An 18,304-nucleotide genomic window follows, 5' to 3' on the forward strand; every position below is an offset into this window, starting at 1 on the left:
CTGCCAACTGATAAGCATGAGAGTAGAAATGTCATGGTTTGGAGATACTTTGCTACCTTGTGACCTGGATGATTTGCTGTAACTGAAGGACACATGAATTCTTCTTTGTGTGGGATCAAAATGCAGGACACAAATGCAGAATAATCAAGGCTTCACTGCACTGTTTATTGAGCAGTACGTACTGGAGGGGGACCCCACCAGAAGTTAGTGGGAGGCACTCCCCTACAGGCAAAATGGATGCTCTGATATTTATACAGTTCTACAAGAAGGGGAAGGGAAAAAGAATATATACGTATACACATACGTACAGTATTCATATGATGATGCAGCCATACCTAAATAAGTAATAGTTCTCAAGTTACTCTCTGCCCCTCTGTTATCTGCTAGTAAAACAATAGTGTCACAGAGAAGAAGACACAAATTAGTTCAAGGTGCCAAATGCCAGGAAGAAGGCATCCTCCCTCAGGGCAGATGCCTAGGTTGCTATGGGAATATTTGTGATAAGGAGTTTACAACCGGCCTGGTTCACATCAGCTTCAAGGATGCTTCCACATGCCTTTATGTTTCAATCTTATTAAGGCGATCCCATTCATCTGAGGTCTCTAAAAACTTGTCTTTTTCACCCAAAGATTCATTTTTCTCACATTTGTATCAGAGAATTCTGTCAGAGAATAAATAGCAGGTTATCAGCTGACGTGCATCAAGACAATATTAAATATTCAAGCAACCCTCTGAGAGAATGGATGAAGTACAAATTCAGTATTTTGGAATGGCTAAATCAAAGGTCACACCTAAACCCTAATGAAGTACTAGGATCTACTGAAGGATCTGAAACAAGCAATTAATGCTATAGTATATAACTTACTGAGTGGAAGTAGTGCACCATGAAAAAATGGGCTAGTATTCCTATACGGTGATAGGAGAGATGGATCACCAATTGCAGGATATGTTTGGTTGCAGTTATTGAAGCTTAAAGTGGTACAACCAGTTACTGAATCTAGGGAACCATTTCGTTTCTCACACTAGCACATCTCATGTTGGATAATTTTGTTTATGAAATAAATGAGAAAAGAATCAAATGGTGGCTTTATTTGTTCTTTCAGTACCTCTTTATATATTAGCAGGACCCACGTGAACCTCTGGTAACATTTATTGGCAAAGATAAAGAAAAATTCAGCTAATCTGAAAGGAAACAAGTGTTTGTTTTTTTCACAGAACTGTGTCATAATGGTGACAGGTAAAGCATATTTTGATTTACAATATTGGCCTTGGTGCTGTTGCTTTGTGCTACCCTAATCTCATTGCTTTCTGAATGCCAACAATGGATCTCTTGGTTACTGAAGTTACATAAATGAAATGAAAGTTACAGATTTGACTGAAGATGACTGACATTTTGTATGGAGCAGGTTTGGGCACAATACTATATATATTATATAGAAAATTTTTACACTTGATTCTTTCTAGTAATAAACAATTCTGGTTTGGATCCAGAGTTACATAGAAAATTCTCTACTTGGAGTACAAAAGGAGACAGTATTTTCTAAATTTGCAATTCTCATGTGCCTGCTTTTATCACTAAATATTGTGAAAAGTGTCATATGGAGACTTTTGGTGTTGAAGAAGTCAGTGAATATTATCTTTTTCTTTTGCTACCCATGGAAGCAATAAAAAAAGAGAAAGGGAGTCTCTCCTGCACCTCACATACCTTCATGAATTATAGAAGCCATTTTGTTTAAAAATCCAGCAGGCCTTAATTCAACCCATCAAGAGTAATTTTGCCAGGGTTTAGGTGGAAAAAGAATGTTAAATGCTCTGTAGGATCTCAGTAAAGGTATAAAACTTTAATAATTCCCTAAGCATTGCAGTATCAATTCATTTTTCCCCATGCCTCCCTCATCTGGCATTATATGCCAATGGGGAAAGAATCCTGATTGTTATTGGACACATATTTATAGGTCTAATTATCGGTCCTGTGTTGTTGTCTTAACAGTAATATTAAGCCTTGAAAAAGGAAATGAAGAAGTGAATGACACAAAACCTATGAGTCATTCCTCAGGGGCATGATGTTCTTTTAAGCTTAGAAACAAATTGTAAATTTCAGCTCATAAAATCTGTCCAGGAAATTATAAACTAAATAATTGTACAAGTGTCCTAGATATACATCTGGATTTCATTACTGCTCACACATCTTGGTAAGAGAAAACTGTTCATGAGATACTGGAAATCTGATAACATTACAAGTCTTTGAGCACCATGCGTTCTCATCTGTAAAATAGTTTCCTGTAGCATTGCTGATATGCCAGAGAATAATAAATGGGTGTCCAAAATCAACTTCCATTATTACAACTCTCTTTTAGTTCCTGTTAGTGCTGTGATTTGTTCTTAAATGTAACTGCACCAAAAAAAAAAAAGGGGGGGGGCAAGAGAAGTACAGGACTTTTTCCTTCTGTTGGAATGTTGCATTACATAGGCTTTAGTTTTAGATGAAAAACAAATTTACCATACATAGCTGCTTGCAGTTAATATTACTTCTCTGCTGTGACTGGGTGTACAAATACTGCACTAGGACAAACTTCCAAATGGGCAATCACTTCAAAGGTTCTCCCTTAGGATGATACTATCACCCCCCCCCATATTAACATATTTGTGGCTACAGTTCTACCCAGTAATAATCACATTCTCCTTTTAAACTTCTATTCTCATCCTGGTTAAAAAAATAGGATGAACAATATAAGCAATAATCATTAATTATAAAAACATATTGTGCTACTTCATATTTAACTATTACGAAAACCGTTTTGCTTTCACTGTTTAAAGTCTGGGAATAACAAAACAGGTGTTCATGTGAGTATTGACAGCAGTACTATTACACAATGAAGAGACTGAAACTGTGTCAACTTTTATGTATAATGTTTGTTTGATATATTCACACAATACAAATACATGTTTAAGATTAGAACCAAAGGATTGACTGACAAGCGGCAAGAGAAGAATAGCCCCATTGTAGCAGAAGTTACAGTTGTGGAAGAGAGCAGAAGCGGGGAAGAACTTCATTGCCTAGTTACCAAGTGAACATTCTAGCTCCTCTTTTTCTGCAATATTTACATATTTATAATAATGAGGGCTTGGCAGTCTGAAATGAGTTGGAAGCTATGGGAATAGAGCTGAAGAGTAGTTCAGACACATGGCAAACAAGGCCAAGTTAAGGAGCAAGACAGAATTCAGGGCTGAAGAGCAAGTCAGGAGTCCAAGAAAAAGGGGAGCTGGAGGACAAACCAGCAATACCAAACCAGAACCAAAGAACAACCAAGAATAAGAACCAGTGTAAGGTAGTGGTTAAGGTATTGGACTAGGAGTAGAGACACCTAGGTTCTAGGCCTCCTTCAGCTATGAAATGTACTGGGTATCTTTGGACCACGTACTCTTTCAGTTCAACATTTTCCACAGGGTTGTTGTTGTAGGGGAAAATATGTCAGCATACACTACACAAAAATACTAAATATTGGACCAGCCCAGAGGACTTTGTGGTTTGGGTCAGGTTCAGCTGGAATTGGTAACTCAGGCTTTTCTGACCAGAATCAGTCTTTTGAGGAGATTAGTCTTGAAATGGTGTGCCAAAACCTGCACTCCCAACAAGTGAGCAGGCCAGAATTGTAAATTTAATTTGATGTAAATGAGTGATACACAGTTAACACAGTGATTTTCCATGTATTTAATAACTTTCTTTTTCTATCACATTAACATCACAGTTAATGATCTGCAGCTTGTGGATGGATTCTGAGGGTGCATATTTTAGCATAGTGTACTGCATGTGATCTTCTCGCAATACATTCTGCATCCCTAGTTTGAGATCCTCAACATCCTTTATTAAGAAGCTGCCAGCTGTAGTTCAGAGGTAAACCAATTACTGTATGAAGAGCTACAAACAAATCCAGTAACTCCTAACACATCTAAAATTAAAAAGTAAAATAAATCTTATTATTAACACCATATTTATCTACTTAGATTACAGATATATTGCTTTATAGTCTATTTTCAATTGGCTATCAAAAGAAGTATGGCTTTTGTGATGAATCTTGTGGAATCCTTTCATTGAGGAAGAATTCTGTTTCTTTGTTGTTATTTTCTTTCAAGTGGCTAGTACAATTTATCAAAGTTATGTATTTTATTTACATTGCAAACCACTTTGAAAAGCATCAATCATTTTCAAACTACTAATTAAATTCCAGTTATGAATTTTTTTTGAAAACAAATTCTATGGTCATGATATAGCTTCTCCAATAATTGGCTTCAATTATTGGATAAAAATAAGCAAATTTGTTGGAGAACTTTCACTGAAACATAGTGAGATGTTTGTTACTTTATATACTTTACAAGCTTTATAAATTGCCCTAATCTGACAACTCAAAATTCTTAGTAAAATAGCAAAATACCATGGTTAACATGGTTAAAAACAACTGAAATGTCCAGCAGAACCAGTAAGATAATTTCCTTTGACAGTCTTCTATTGAGGATAGAAAAATTGTTTCCATTCCATAGTCAGGGGAAAACCCAAACTGTAGAAATCAAAATATTATCCCAAAAATCATGGATTTAAACACAATTAAGTATAACAAATGTAAATTTATTGTCCAAAATATTTTCCTGTTGTTTATGAGGTCAAGCAATGAACTGATTATGTTTAATGCTGAGCCAGGATTTTAAATTGTGGTTTATTAATGCTCTAGTTTGCACATTATGCTAAACCAGCCATTGGGTTAACACATCATGCTATGCCAAAAGCAAGCAAGAAAGCCAGTGTGAAACCAAAATGTCAAATGAAAGTAACTAAAACAACCTATTGTTTTCAGCAATGTCAAGCCATATATCAAACTGTAGTTTGTTTGCCTAAGTGTGATTTGTAGTTACCCTTGAATTCAGGCAACAGTCCCCAAAGAGGCTGCATCTGTAGGTGAAATCTGTTCTTCCTTCAGAGGCTACTGTACTATGTGATGGAAGTAAATTTCAAAGGTTGAAAAGCAGATGGACAACAAAAGACCAACAATTTTCTGATTTTGCATAACACACTATACTATAAATTAATCACCCAGCATCTAGTCTAAAATCTGATGGTGTAGCCTGAATTCATATGCTGGGCCTCAGACAATAAAATAAATTGCTGCTGGTTGTAGCTAACAAGTCTTCTTTCCCTTCAGCCAATGTTCTAGCAGTCTTTGTGATTGTTGGCATGTTACCACTTATTTTCACTGAAATAAAAATATGGACACAGAATAGCCTAATTTGGTAGAATCTCCACACATGAGATAAAAAGAGACTAATGATTTCAACAAACTCTACATGGCTAGAAATAATTCCATGTACATGCAGGATGTACAAAACAGGATATGATAGTGGAGAGGCTACTGCTGGATCAGTTCCACTTTTTCTTCCTACTGATGGGGGAAAAAAAGGCAAAGACTGTGGTGGCTTTTCTGATAAAGGGAACTGTCATTCTGTACTTAAACATAGAGTTTTGTTCCTTTAAACAGAAACAACTAATATCCCATGTTATCTGTTCATACTGTGTTGTTGTTAAAAAAAAGTTTTAATTGCCTATAAATAGCTGGTGTTCTGACTAAATGGAAGACGAAATAGAACACCTGCTGAATACCTGAGATGATTATGCTACCAAGAAAAAGAGAGAATGAGAGAGAGAGAGAGAGAAGGTAACATCAGTATAAGGACTCACGTTCGGGGGTTGGTGGCAATGAGATTGGAAACTATTTTTATTTATTCCCAAAATAAATTTAGAAAAAATTACATTATTTCTGACTGGGTAAACTACACCTGCCACCTAGTTCTATTTCTAGAGACTGGAAACATCATGACCCTGTGAATTGTGACTTTATATGTTGTGTGAACAAAGGTAATTGAATCACTCTCTGTGCTTACCATTGGTTAAATTGTATGACCACTTAATTCTAGTTAATATTGATCTATATTTAAAACAACAACAATAAACAACTACACAAAAATCTGATTTAACCATGCTTTTCAATCTTTTTTTTCCCCACAAACTATAAACTTCTAAATACATTTTCTTAAAATATGCGGTTTTAAATAATGATATGCCTTGGTATATGCATTCTACCACCTTTCTTTGAGCTCTGGGAACTGCGCTGCAATTAATTTAAGTTTATTCTTTGGAATTCCATCTAGCCATTCTGGGAAGTACAGATCATATTAGTTATTTAAAAATATGCTTTGAACAAAATTATGGAAGAAGTCTACTAAAAAAGGTGTGATGAAATTATTATTGTCTTCAATTTCTGAAGCAGCAGCAATCTGCTTATGTATGTGAGAAGGATAATTTAACTGTAATAAATAGTTTGTATAAATTATATTAGTTTAATTGCCAGGGCTTTTCATTTGTTTTGTTTTTTGGGGGTGCAGGTGCTTTGGCACCAAAATTTTATTGTATTTGTATAACCTGTTTATGAACCTTGTTTTGAAATAAAGTGGCAACAGCTGTAACCTTGGATATCTTTTGAGAATAGGTGTGGTTCATACCCGCCTCCTCAACAAGATGGCTAAACTTAATTTGGAACAAACCTGGTTGCCTTAACTGAACTTAAAGGAATACCAAAACAAGACTGTAGAAAAGTACACATTTTCCTTTGAGATTATCTTGTTCTTTTTCCTAATCCAGTTAGCCAAAAAGGAAGATGTTCAAATTCCAGTGTCATGAATGAAAAGCAGCTTTGCTTTCTTCCTTAAAACTTCAGCTGGTGTTCCTAAGATTGCTGCTCTGAATAGTATAGGGACAATATAAGTATTAAGCCCAGTAAAATGGTATGATGAATCAGAATTTTAATATTTTGACAGAACTGAAGCATTGTTTAATCACGATTAATCATAATGATTAATGTAGTCTGAATGACTGATAAAGTAGCAGTTCTTAATAGCAAAGGTTTATACTCCTTTCAGTGCTAATATCTGAAGTTAAAATTGAAAGGTTCTTTTTTCAAGAATCTTTTTTTTTTAGTTGACATTGATATACTGCTGAGGTGACACCTTTGTTTAAAGATAAGCACTACAGAATTAAAGCGAATCACATTTTCTAGTGCTTTTGTAAAATCAACACTGAATGCTAAATTTACTACTGATCATCAGAACAATTATTTTATATACAAGCAAACATAATCAGCCTTGCATAGCTTGCTACTCATTAAGTCCCATGTAACCCACCAGTTATTTATTGTGACTTGCCAGATTTCAGCTCCCCTTTCAGTTGTTGTTATCTCAGGTGTGCTGAAGAAATAGCTATATTAAAAGCCGCCGCCACCACCATTATCTTGTTGGGGAAGACATTAATTATTAATCTGGCTCTTAATGTGTGCTCCCAACTAAATCACCCACATTTGTGGCCATTTTTATATTAATGTTATACTGTTAACTAGTGGAATAAAACATTGTAAAACCCAGTCTTTGTTTTGAAATCTGGCAAATTTCTATATTTTACTTATTATTAAAACTTTATTTTAAAAAGCCATAGCACAAAATAATAGGAATATCAGATATGGACTGCAAACATCCAAATGGCTATAGATGAGATCAAAGAGTTAGATTTTTCTGTAACTTTCGGCTGTCAACTAGTGGCTGCCCAGATTTTTGCAGTCCAGATCTGGTACAAGTAATCCTTGCTTAACGACCATTTGTTTAATGATGGTTCAAAATTACAACGGCCTCAGAAAGAGTGCTTTATGGCCCATAAAGCACTTCTGGCCATCATAAAACTTCATACTGCCCTGCCTCCCTGTAGTCGCATGGCCTCATTTTGGGTGCTTGACAACTGGCTTGCATTTATGACCAGTTGCCAAGCGCCCCGCAATCATGTGATTGCCATTTGCAATCTTCTCTGCTGGCTTCCCCATTGGAAGCTGCCAGGGAAGGTTGCAAGCAGAAGGGACACAGCGGTGGGCAGTTTCGGAGCTCAAATCTTCAGGATTTGAGGTCCCTGCCTCCACACTACTGTGAGGTTTCCCCTCCCCTTTCAGCAGTGGGAAGGCACAGACCTCAAATCTTCAGGTGCTCTATTCACTGCTGAAAGGGGGGAGGGAAAAGAGGATGGAGCGAAACAGCTCCGCCACCTTAATAACCTGGGAGATCGCTTAATGACTGCAACCAGGAGTGCCCAGATTGCAATCATTGAGTGAAGCAGTCACATGGACATCTCGCTCAATGACCACGTTTCCAGTCCCAATTGTGGTCTTTAGGCAAGGACTACCTGCACCTTACCAAATGGCAATACTGTAACCATGTTTTTGGCTTAGAAGAGTATAGTAACATTGCAAACACGTCATATTTTGGCTGAGTGCAGACATTTTACAAACAATTGCACTGTTCCACTAGTATATGGAGAGAACAGCCAGGGTTATACATGCATAGAAAGGCTGAAACCACACCAGTATCATCTCCAGCAGAATCAAACTTATAGCAAAGTGGCTGCCATGTGGCCAGATAAATGTTTAATGGGGCCAGTTGGGCCATGAACTAATATACAACCAGTTTCAGGCTTAAGTTATTTCCAGTATTCTGGTGTTCCTCGTTCATTGTGCTATTTTAGTGAATACTTCCCATGGACATGTACAATTTAAGTGGAACTAGTATATATTAATGCTGGAGCCTAAATGTCTGTCATATTCCAATGCTGTGAAGGTTACCTGCAGAGAAATACACTTTAACTGAAGTTTCACAGCAGGTCTGTACTTACTACTATTGAAATATATTGAAGTAAAAAAGCTGATTATATTTTAGTGACCTATTAGTATTTGACTTCAGTCTTAATGTTCAGTATGTTGACTATAATTATAGCTGTTTCATTAAAAATAGTTTATAAAACATGGTACTTCTTCTGATTGACTTATTGTTTCTTTCATAGGGTATGTCTTTTTTGGAAAACAAATTACTATTGACATTTTTCATGTAAAGCAAATTTCTCTTTTAAATATTATCTAAGTGGAGTTAAAATTGTACACATAAGTACAAAACAAGAACACCTGGGATAGAATAAAAAATAACAGCACAGGACTATTTTCTGGAATTTTTTTTTTTTTAACCCATCCAAAAAAAGTGGAGCCTGCACCTGTGGGAAATGCTAGGAAGGGAAAAAATAAAAACAAAAAACCCAGGAATATATTTGAAGGGACAGATTGTTTTTGATACACTTTTACTAGTTCTTCAGATCTCATAGCTTTAAAGTCTAATATGGTTTTGAAAAAAAATTTGTCCACTGAACTTTTTGAATATGTAAATATCATGTTTAATTCAATCTAAATATAAGTGTTTTGTGCAAAAATAGCATTCGATTTCAAGCTAACATTCTAACCAAAGAGAATTATTTAGAATTGTTTTACAAGTATGACACAAGTTCAATTGGCAATTAAATTATATGAAAATATTAGTAAAATTGAATGTTTTTTTCTCTGTTCAATATTTGTAGGAAGCTCATAATTCATCTACAGAGCTCTTCAGAAACGCTTTGTTATCCATTTGCATAGTTGTTATCTTCTTAAATGTGGTCTAAATGATGTAAGGGACAGTGTATTAAACTATGGAAATTATTATTTGAACTATTAGATATTTAAATATTGAGAAATTGAAAAATACAATAAAAATAAATTCTGAATAAAGCATTGAATTAGATTGAATATGCTATTCTAATTAACCAGTTACTTCTTTAATTTAATTTTATTTTTTTTTAGTTTTCTTTACTAAGTCAATAAACATACTAAATAATATACCTACTGTACCAATTTCAGGCAGTATAATATTTTCTGGAGGATTTCCATTAGTAAAGAAATATAACCTTAGCTCAAGTTTTATATTACAGCAAAAGGATCAAATTATATTTACAAACTATATATATTGTTTTCTAAAGAAGATGCATGTGATGGGTGAAACCCAGGCAATTGGGATGCATTTTCAGATTACAGATGTACATGTTTTCTCATGTTAGTTTCTAGGTCTAAATGTAAAAAAAAAAAAAAGATTCACAACTCACAATACTGCTAAACATCTTGAGAGTAAAATGCTAAAAAGCAGCTGTTACTACCCTTGAACTCCCAAAGAAAGATGCCTAGATCTGTCTCTTGGCCTTGGATGTATTTAATATTGGCAAGCTGCAGTTCTTTAATAATATGATTTAAGGAATACGAAGGAAAAGCATAATGCAACATAACAGTTTCGGCTTCCAAGGGTATATTTATAAGTGTGAATATGGTAACTTTGCAGCAGTCAGAAATAATCTTTGAGCTATGGCTGTCACTTAGCATAGCTGGAGTTTGTAAAAGGTAAGAAAATAATACAAGTACATACATCACTAGTGTACAAAATTTTCCAAACATTTTCAGTAATGACACCAAGTCTTTAAGGCTGGAGAATATTATAGTTTATTTCAGTATATTTTCTAGTGGCACTTTCTCCTATTTTATTATTGGCTATCCAGAACTTTGCATGCAATATTATTTCACAGAAATTTGCTGCCAAAGATGAGACGAGACGAGACAAGAGAAGCTCTCTCTTAACTAAAGACATACAAAACACTCCAATTATTTTCAACTTCACAGAAGGAGATTGAACAGTTTACAACTGTGTATAATATGAGGCATTCTCATCATTGTCCTTGTTCAAACAACTGACTAGCTTGTAATTGCTTCTCATGCTGGTCCTTTTTTCCATGCTGCAATCCTGGTTTAATATATTGCATAACATTGTTTTGTCCTTTGTTATACATACGGTAGCCAGTCTCTGAAACAAAAATCATAGACCTCTTTGTATTCCTGAGCCTAAAATGCTTAGCATTTGATTCCCACATAAGTAAAGAATAGGGCTGTTTAATGCCCTATTGTCAACATTTCAGCAAGGTGCTCTGGAGTGCATGGGCAGAAATGTAGCACCTGTTCGCAATTTTTTAAAGCCAATTTTGGAATAACTGTGAATAATCCAACAAGGAATGCTGCTGTGCTTTATTTTTATTTTCTGTTTTTTTGGTATATTCACAATGGCAACATAAAATCTTACATTTATGCTTTCAGAAAGATTTGTCCTATATATAACCTCTTCAGTAGCTCAGGGAATCTTCCACTTTCCAAAATCCCTGCAGTCCTGGATTAATAAAAATCCTTTTATGTCATGCAAAAATGAAATAAATGGCATTCTTTGCTCAAGTGGTTCAAGGGGCATTTTCACCATTACCTTCTGTACCATCAGCTTCACCAGCCAAACTGATAGCAACATTTTCACTCTTCCACAGGAAGATCAGTAAAGTCTGCTTGAACTGGTCAGTGCTCCTCCAGCTACCAGTGCATCTGAACCAGAAACAGGAGGCAGCTAGCACCCTGTTCTCATCTCGGCTTTTCACTTTGCCAGATTAGTCTTTTATAGCAAAAGAAGAACAAGAAGCAACTAGCCACTTTTGGGGAAACAACAAAACTGTTCCTACATTTAGTGGCTGGAAGATGCTAAAGCACCATGGCTTCTGGGGGTAGGAGGTGGGAACCCCAGCAGCAGGTAGTAGATGAAGGTAGGAATTCCTGCTAGAGGGAAGCTGAAGTATCCTGCAGTTCCAGAAAAAAATGCAGTTTCAGAGGAAACTTGTTGCAGTACCTGGAGTAGAAGATGACCCTGTTAATTTATGGAGTTACTAGGCTTGGCTTTCTAAAGTATCATAAGGACAGGAAAGACAGTATCAAATGTTGTTTATGTGTGGAAGGAATTGAAATATGTTGAAATGGATTATTATGAATCATATTCAAATGTATTATTTATTGTATTTTTGACACCACTTTTCCACTCTAATAATAACTTATTATTAATAATAATAACTTGGTTGATTATGTCCCATCAAGTTGGTGCTGATTCTTAGCAACCGCATAGATAGACCTTGTCCAGGATGATCTATCCTCAGTCTGGCCCTTCTGGTCTTCCAGTGGTGCACACATCACTACTATAGTTTAGTCCATTCCTCTTGCCACTATCATCCTCTTCTTCTCTTTCCTTGCACCTTTCCCAGCATCATGGACTTTTCAAGAAAGCTGGGTCTTGACATAATGTGTCCAAAATATAATAATTTGAGCCTGGTCATTTGTGCCTTGAGTGAGAACTCTGGATTAATTTGTTCTAGGAGCATTTTTTTGTTCTTTTGATTGTTTTCTTGGCCATCCATGTCTTAAGTCTTAAAAGTCTTAGTCTTAAAAGTCTTCTCCAACAGCAAATTTCAAAAGCACCAATACTGTTTCTGTCCTGCTTCTTCAAAGTCCAGCTTTCACTTCCATGGAGTCACAAAGAAAATCATTGCCTGCACATTTTTGATCTTTGTAGGTATAGACACGTCATGTCCTTTGAATATCTTTTCCAAGGCCTTACACGAAGCTTAAAATGCTTAAAATAAAAGGGCAATGTTCAGTAAATTAAAGTATTTCCAAATGTCTACTTTTATCTAGATAATTTTCTGGAGGACACAATCCAGATAGCCTGCTAATTGTGTATATTATTGAGATGCTTTCCAGATACTTCAGAGGTAAAACTGAACTAAATACCTAGACCTCTGCCAAAAATGGAACAAAGATGAATATAAGAAGCTTGCACAGAAACAGCTTACAGAGGGAAGATAGAAGAATGATGGCAAATCAGTACGGTGTGAGCTTCTATGCATCAAGAATCAAAGTGGACCTGGAATCCAAACTGGGGGGAAAAAAAACATTGTTATTACCAAAACTACTACTCAGTCTGAGATAGGAGGAAATTATTGTAATGTCTGTGACTGTGTAGTGGAAGGTTAATGGCAAAAAAATAGAGGAACTTGGGTATGGCCATGAGAGTGGAACATTCCACTCTGGATCTAATAAAACACTTTGAGATGAACAAGAAAAAAATGGAGGAAAAGAATTATGACTTTGAGACAAGATGAAGAAGCTCAGAGAAGAGGAAGAAAATGCCAATGCTATAAAAAGGAAAAACAGGGAAAAGAAAAGGAGTCGAGAAGAAGGCTTGATGGTTGAAGAGGAGGATAAAATGGCAACTGTAATGGGTTTTTCTGGTTTTGGGATAACCAAGAAAAGCCACTGATAAGCCACAAATTGTCCTCTGGATGACTACTGTTTCTGTCCTGGCGATGCTTCAAAACCCTAGGAAGGGTTTGCAAAGAATTTTTAGTTAAATAACCTGATGGAAGTTGGGAGATAATTCTACACTTCGTGTATGGGGCTGGTTTTGCCCTGCCATCACGAGAATCTTCCTGTCTGCAAAAGTAGCACCACATTTACCTATATGGTGGTAATTCTAAATATAAGATTTTAAAAATTCTGTGAATTAGTAATACTGATCAAGGAAAAAACAACTCAAGATCACTAAGAGCTAACTGATTTGCTGCTATATATATGCAACTGGATTAGTGCCCTCTCTGATGATCTAACTCAGAAGTTAGATAATCCTTTCTAGAAAGATACAGAATAGTTCAGAAGTTGCTAGTTAAAGCTGCTACCTGATACTAACATATCTACAATATATTTTACAGAATGAAAACTTAGAGAGCCCTAGAGACTCATATACAAGATAATTTTTATTAGGAAAGAAAAGAAGCTTATAACTGCTTTTTAATGTTCTCATTCTATTTTAAAATTTGTATCTTATTCATCTTGTGGCTATTTTTTAAGATTTCTGTATTTTGCCACTTTATGTTCTGCGCTATTAATAAGAACAATGCAAAATGAAAACTCCAAATCCTAGTGGGTTCCTATTTTGATAATTCCACATTCTGCTCCTATCAAAATTAGCTTTTTGAGATAATTGTTTTGTGATGATTAAGGGAAATATTTCAGTTGCTAGTTTTTCCATCTGCATTGTTTCATTGTTCAGGCTCCTATGTTTAGAAATGAAATAAATGTACTTTAAATCTGCTCAAGATGCAAGCTGGTACTAGCATGGTGGCTTGTCTATATGTGATAATGGAATGAATGTTCACCTTTGATTACCCCAGTTGATCTTTTCCTTGAAGTAAAGAGTAAATGAGTGAAACAGACTGAGTTTTTCGATTGTTGGCTGGAGTCAATTCTAAATTAAACATATTTTATAAAACATCCTTTAATAATTATATTTGTATCCAGGATATATAGTATACTAGAACAGAGTTGTCTAAGGCTTTTAAACAACTTCTTATTAAGGTGATCCTAAAGTGTCAGGCTCAGGCTCAGTTAATACCTCATCATATATTTTCTTCAAGGTTCTCTTTTGCTAGGTCCTGATTCAAGTGAAGAGCTGCCGAATAACTTCTGTGCAACTGCTCAGCAGAGACGGGACATTTGGAATGTGCTTCTTTTTTACAATGTATTTATTTTGAACAAGAATAAAGAAAAAGAAATCCAAAGGAAAAAATAGGGTATAAAGAAAAGATTTTACAACAGTAAAATCCCAGAAAGTCCATAATTACACTGAGTCCTGCCAAATGTCTCAGAAAGAGAACATATTTCTAAGAAAAATACTTCTTTACAAAGGTTGTTCCTGAATTCATATTCTGTCATGTTTAATCATTGTTCATCTCTGTTCTAATTAACCAATTGAGATTTGACAGGAGTATGATTACTGTATTAAAAATAATTCTATTAACATTCAATTAATTCATTATCAATTTTGTCCCACCACCCATTTTAATTTTTTTGTATGTGGTGATTCTATCACTTTTGCATTATCATTCCCAGACTTTGGTTCCTTTACTGCATTTTTTCTGCTCTGAACCAGTGTTAGTATCAGAAATGCAGGTTTCACATAATGGTTATTGTCCTGCATGATATAAATTATTAGAACCTGTTAGCTTACTAAGCTACCTCAGGTAGTCTTCTGTTCATGCTCAATATTGCCTGAAGGGACAATGTCAACTTCTATATAGTTGTCAATTGAAAATGGACAAACTATTGTATTGCGTAAGGCATTGTTTGAACAGGAAGAGACTAATAAAGAAAGGCAATATCCTTTTTTGAAATAATATCTCTAAACATTATTCATGTCCATGTTTAGACACCACTTTAAACTGAGAATCTTAATTTCATCTGACATTAAGTGAAAATTTATCTAGCCCAAATCTTTAAATGGTAGTCTTCCAGATTGCTATTTTATAGTACAGTGCCAAATTTTAATAGGGCTATGTGGTGATCTGGATTCAAAGAGCAAAATGTGATGAGGATTTACATGCTATTTGCTTAGAACATCTTAAACCAAGTACCTTTTCCTGTTGCATGAATCTACAAAAAGAGAAGATTTTTAAAGGTAGTCTTGATAGATACTACATGCACAGTGATGCATGTTTCAAATCACATTTTGTGCTTTAAATCTGGATTTTTACACAGCTCTAGACTTTAATCTTACATTGTGTGAACATCTGCAGTATCTGCCATTCCAAGAAGACTTGGCTTGGAAGGCCTTGCAAAAAGATTTTTATAATTATTATTTTGTTAGCTTTTTTAATGAATAGTTTTGTAATGAATATGCTTAATGAAATCAAAATTATATTGGTTAAGTCCAGACTAGTAATGAGCAATACAGACACAACAAAAGCCCCCACCTGTGTCTGCAAGCCAAGTTGTATAATTAGATCATAAATGTTCCTTCAATATTGCCAGCACATGTTAATGCTGTGAGGCAATGTCAGGTTAAATTAACAGTACTTGAGAAGTTGATAAAATTAGGTTTATCATCTTAGCCTTGGATTGTTGTTTCTTACATTGACAGTGTAGAATAATCAGTAGACATGTCTTTTCAACTGCTTCAATTCTTCATGCAATTATTTCCAGATGGTTGCTTAAGTCAAGAAAACTTACAGCCCAAAACAGCCTCTGCTGAGCCAAACTAGATGAATTTAAGCTGCCAGTTGCTCCAGTACTAAACATTTGTGCTGGAGCTGAGCCAAAAACAATGCGAGATTATTTTTCCTGAAATCTTCAAACGATATAATAAACAGCTTTCTGAACAGGTATAAAGTTCAAAAAGTTTGAACAGGTATACCGAAGTAGCAAGATACATCATCTTGGTGTTACAATTAAAGAATTATGCTTAATATACTTCCAGTATAATATTTTGATAGTTTTTTTATAACACAATCTGTTTTGGACATGCTTTGTACATATGAAAAATCATAGTTTCTGTTCCAAGGTTAAAAAGATCATAAATTCATGCCTGAATTTAGAGTGTCTTTACTACCGCTATCAAAATATTGGTTTTTAAATTATATATAAAGAAACTGAACAAGGCTTAGTTTAGGAAGCTTGCATTATTTGTGGTTAAGTAATTAAGAATGTTTTCATTTAAATTATGAAAACTGAAAAATAGTTTTCATTTATACAATGTTTTTGAAGTATTGGTAAACCAAACTGGTGAATCCGATGATTGTACTGTTTATGTGGTTTAAATCTGCATTATAGTTTATAGTCTACTATATTTTCATTCAAACATTGCCATTGTAGAAATGGCATTTTTCCCAAATGAAGTTAGCTAGTATGGAATCAACCGTCCCGTATCTGTAGTTTGCTTTTAAAATGCCATACACACATTTTCTGTTGTGCATGTTGTTTATGTTAGTTTATGTATAAGATTTCAGAAAGAAAACTTCAAAGAAAATTATACATACATACATACACACACACACACACACACATACATTAAATACATACACACAAATAGGATAGTGTAGTGGTTAGAGCACCACCCTTTGACACAGGAGACTGGGGTTCAAATCCCAACTGGTACCTACCTTACCAATAGGGGTCCTTCGGCAAAGACCCCCTAATGCTTCACCTGCCTACCTCAAATATGAGAGTGACATGAACTCAGACAGTCATGCTGGATCGGATGTCACCTGGATTAACAAAGTCCATGCCAGATGTTGGGGAACCAGGACAATCTGGCGATAAGTGGGCTACTGGAACAAACCATACATGGATGAGACAAGAGAACCTGGAATTGATAGTACAACAGTAGACCTAATGAGAGGGCATATATGAAACATATGAGAGAACTGTGGATGGACAGAAGATCTATATCCATACTAACTGAGAAACAGCTTGCTACCCAACATGTCAACATAATGAAGAGAAAGCTGCTCCTACAACTTGAAATAGATCAACTACACATTACATCCCGGACTCAAGAAGACCTGGAAGAACAACTGGATGTTCAGCCAACAACTGAAGCTGGAAAGTCACTGCCACCCCCTCCATTACAGAGCCCAGCGGCTGATATGAGGCATAAGATCATGGATAAACTAGCTACAGTCAACCCTCAAGACTGATTACTAAGGCTCAGTGGAGAAGTACCATCAGATAGTATGCTAGAAGATGCCAATAGAGCCCTCACAACAATCCCTACTACCACCTTAATTCAAACCAATGAACTGGTATACACTACAGCTGCTGTAATCCTGGAGATGCTTGGCTACACGATCAAGAAGAATAGCAGTTCATACCCACCCACCCCCTGGAAAAGGAGGTTGGAGGCTAAGAACAAGGCAACTTGGAGAGAAGTTAGTCAGCTGGAGATCAAGGATAAGACTTGGCTACAAGGACCTGACTCCATCTGAAGTCCTAGAGACTGCCAAACAAATGCTCACAGTACTGGCTGCCAATCTAAGGAGATACACTAGAGAAGCAGAGGCCAAGAAGATAAATGCCATGTTCTCCAAAGAACCATCGAAGGTGTACTCCCAACTGCAGTGCAGCAACACAGTAACAGCAGAGCCACTAACAGCAGAAACTGAACAGTACTGGAAGCACATATGGGAGAAAGAGAAGACACATAACACCAGTGCAAAGTGGCTGCAGGACCTGAAAGCAGACCACAGCAATCACCCAGAACAGGAACCAGTCACCATCACAGTAGCAGACATCTAACAGCAGGTCAAGAACATGAAGAGCTGGACAGCACCTAGCCCAGACATGATCCACACCTACTGGCTAAAGAAACTAACAGCAGTGTATGAACAGCCTAGCAGCACAGATGAACCAGATGTTAGCAGCAGGCTCCCACCCAGACTGGCTAATACAAGGAAGAACAGTGCTGAACATGAAAGATCTTCACAAGGGAAGAGCACCATCCAATTACCAGCCAATAACCTGCCTCCCCACAACAAGGAAAGTCCTGTCAGGCATCATAGCCACCAAGCTACAGGACTATATGGGCCAGTACATGAGCACAGCTCAGAAGGGCATTGGGAACAACACTTGAGGCTCAAAACACCAGTTGCTCATAGATAGAGCAATTGCCTAAGACTCAAGGTCTA

The 18,304-nt window shown here is 36.0% G+C and overlaps 1 protein-coding gene and 1 pseudogene across 4 annotated transcripts in view; both read left to right on the plus strand.

The window, feature by feature from the left end:
- Positions 1-18,304, plus strand: part of LAMA2 (laminin subunit alpha 2) — a 426,899-nt gene that overhangs the window by 14,395 nt on the left and 394,200 nt on the right. The window lies entirely within an intron of this gene.
- Positions 12,576-13,277, plus strand: LOC103061049 (zinc finger matrin-type protein 2 pseudogene; annotated as a pseudogene).

This window comes from Python bivittatus, unplaced genomic scaffold (assembly GCF_059951505.1).
Source record: "Python bivittatus isolate LINGU-HERP-01145 unplaced genomic scaffold, Pbiv_v1 ctg000020_np1212, whole genome shotgun sequence".
NCBI classification, from domain to species: domain Eukaryota; kingdom Metazoa; phylum Chordata; class Lepidosauria; order Squamata; family Pythonidae; genus Python; species Python bivittatus.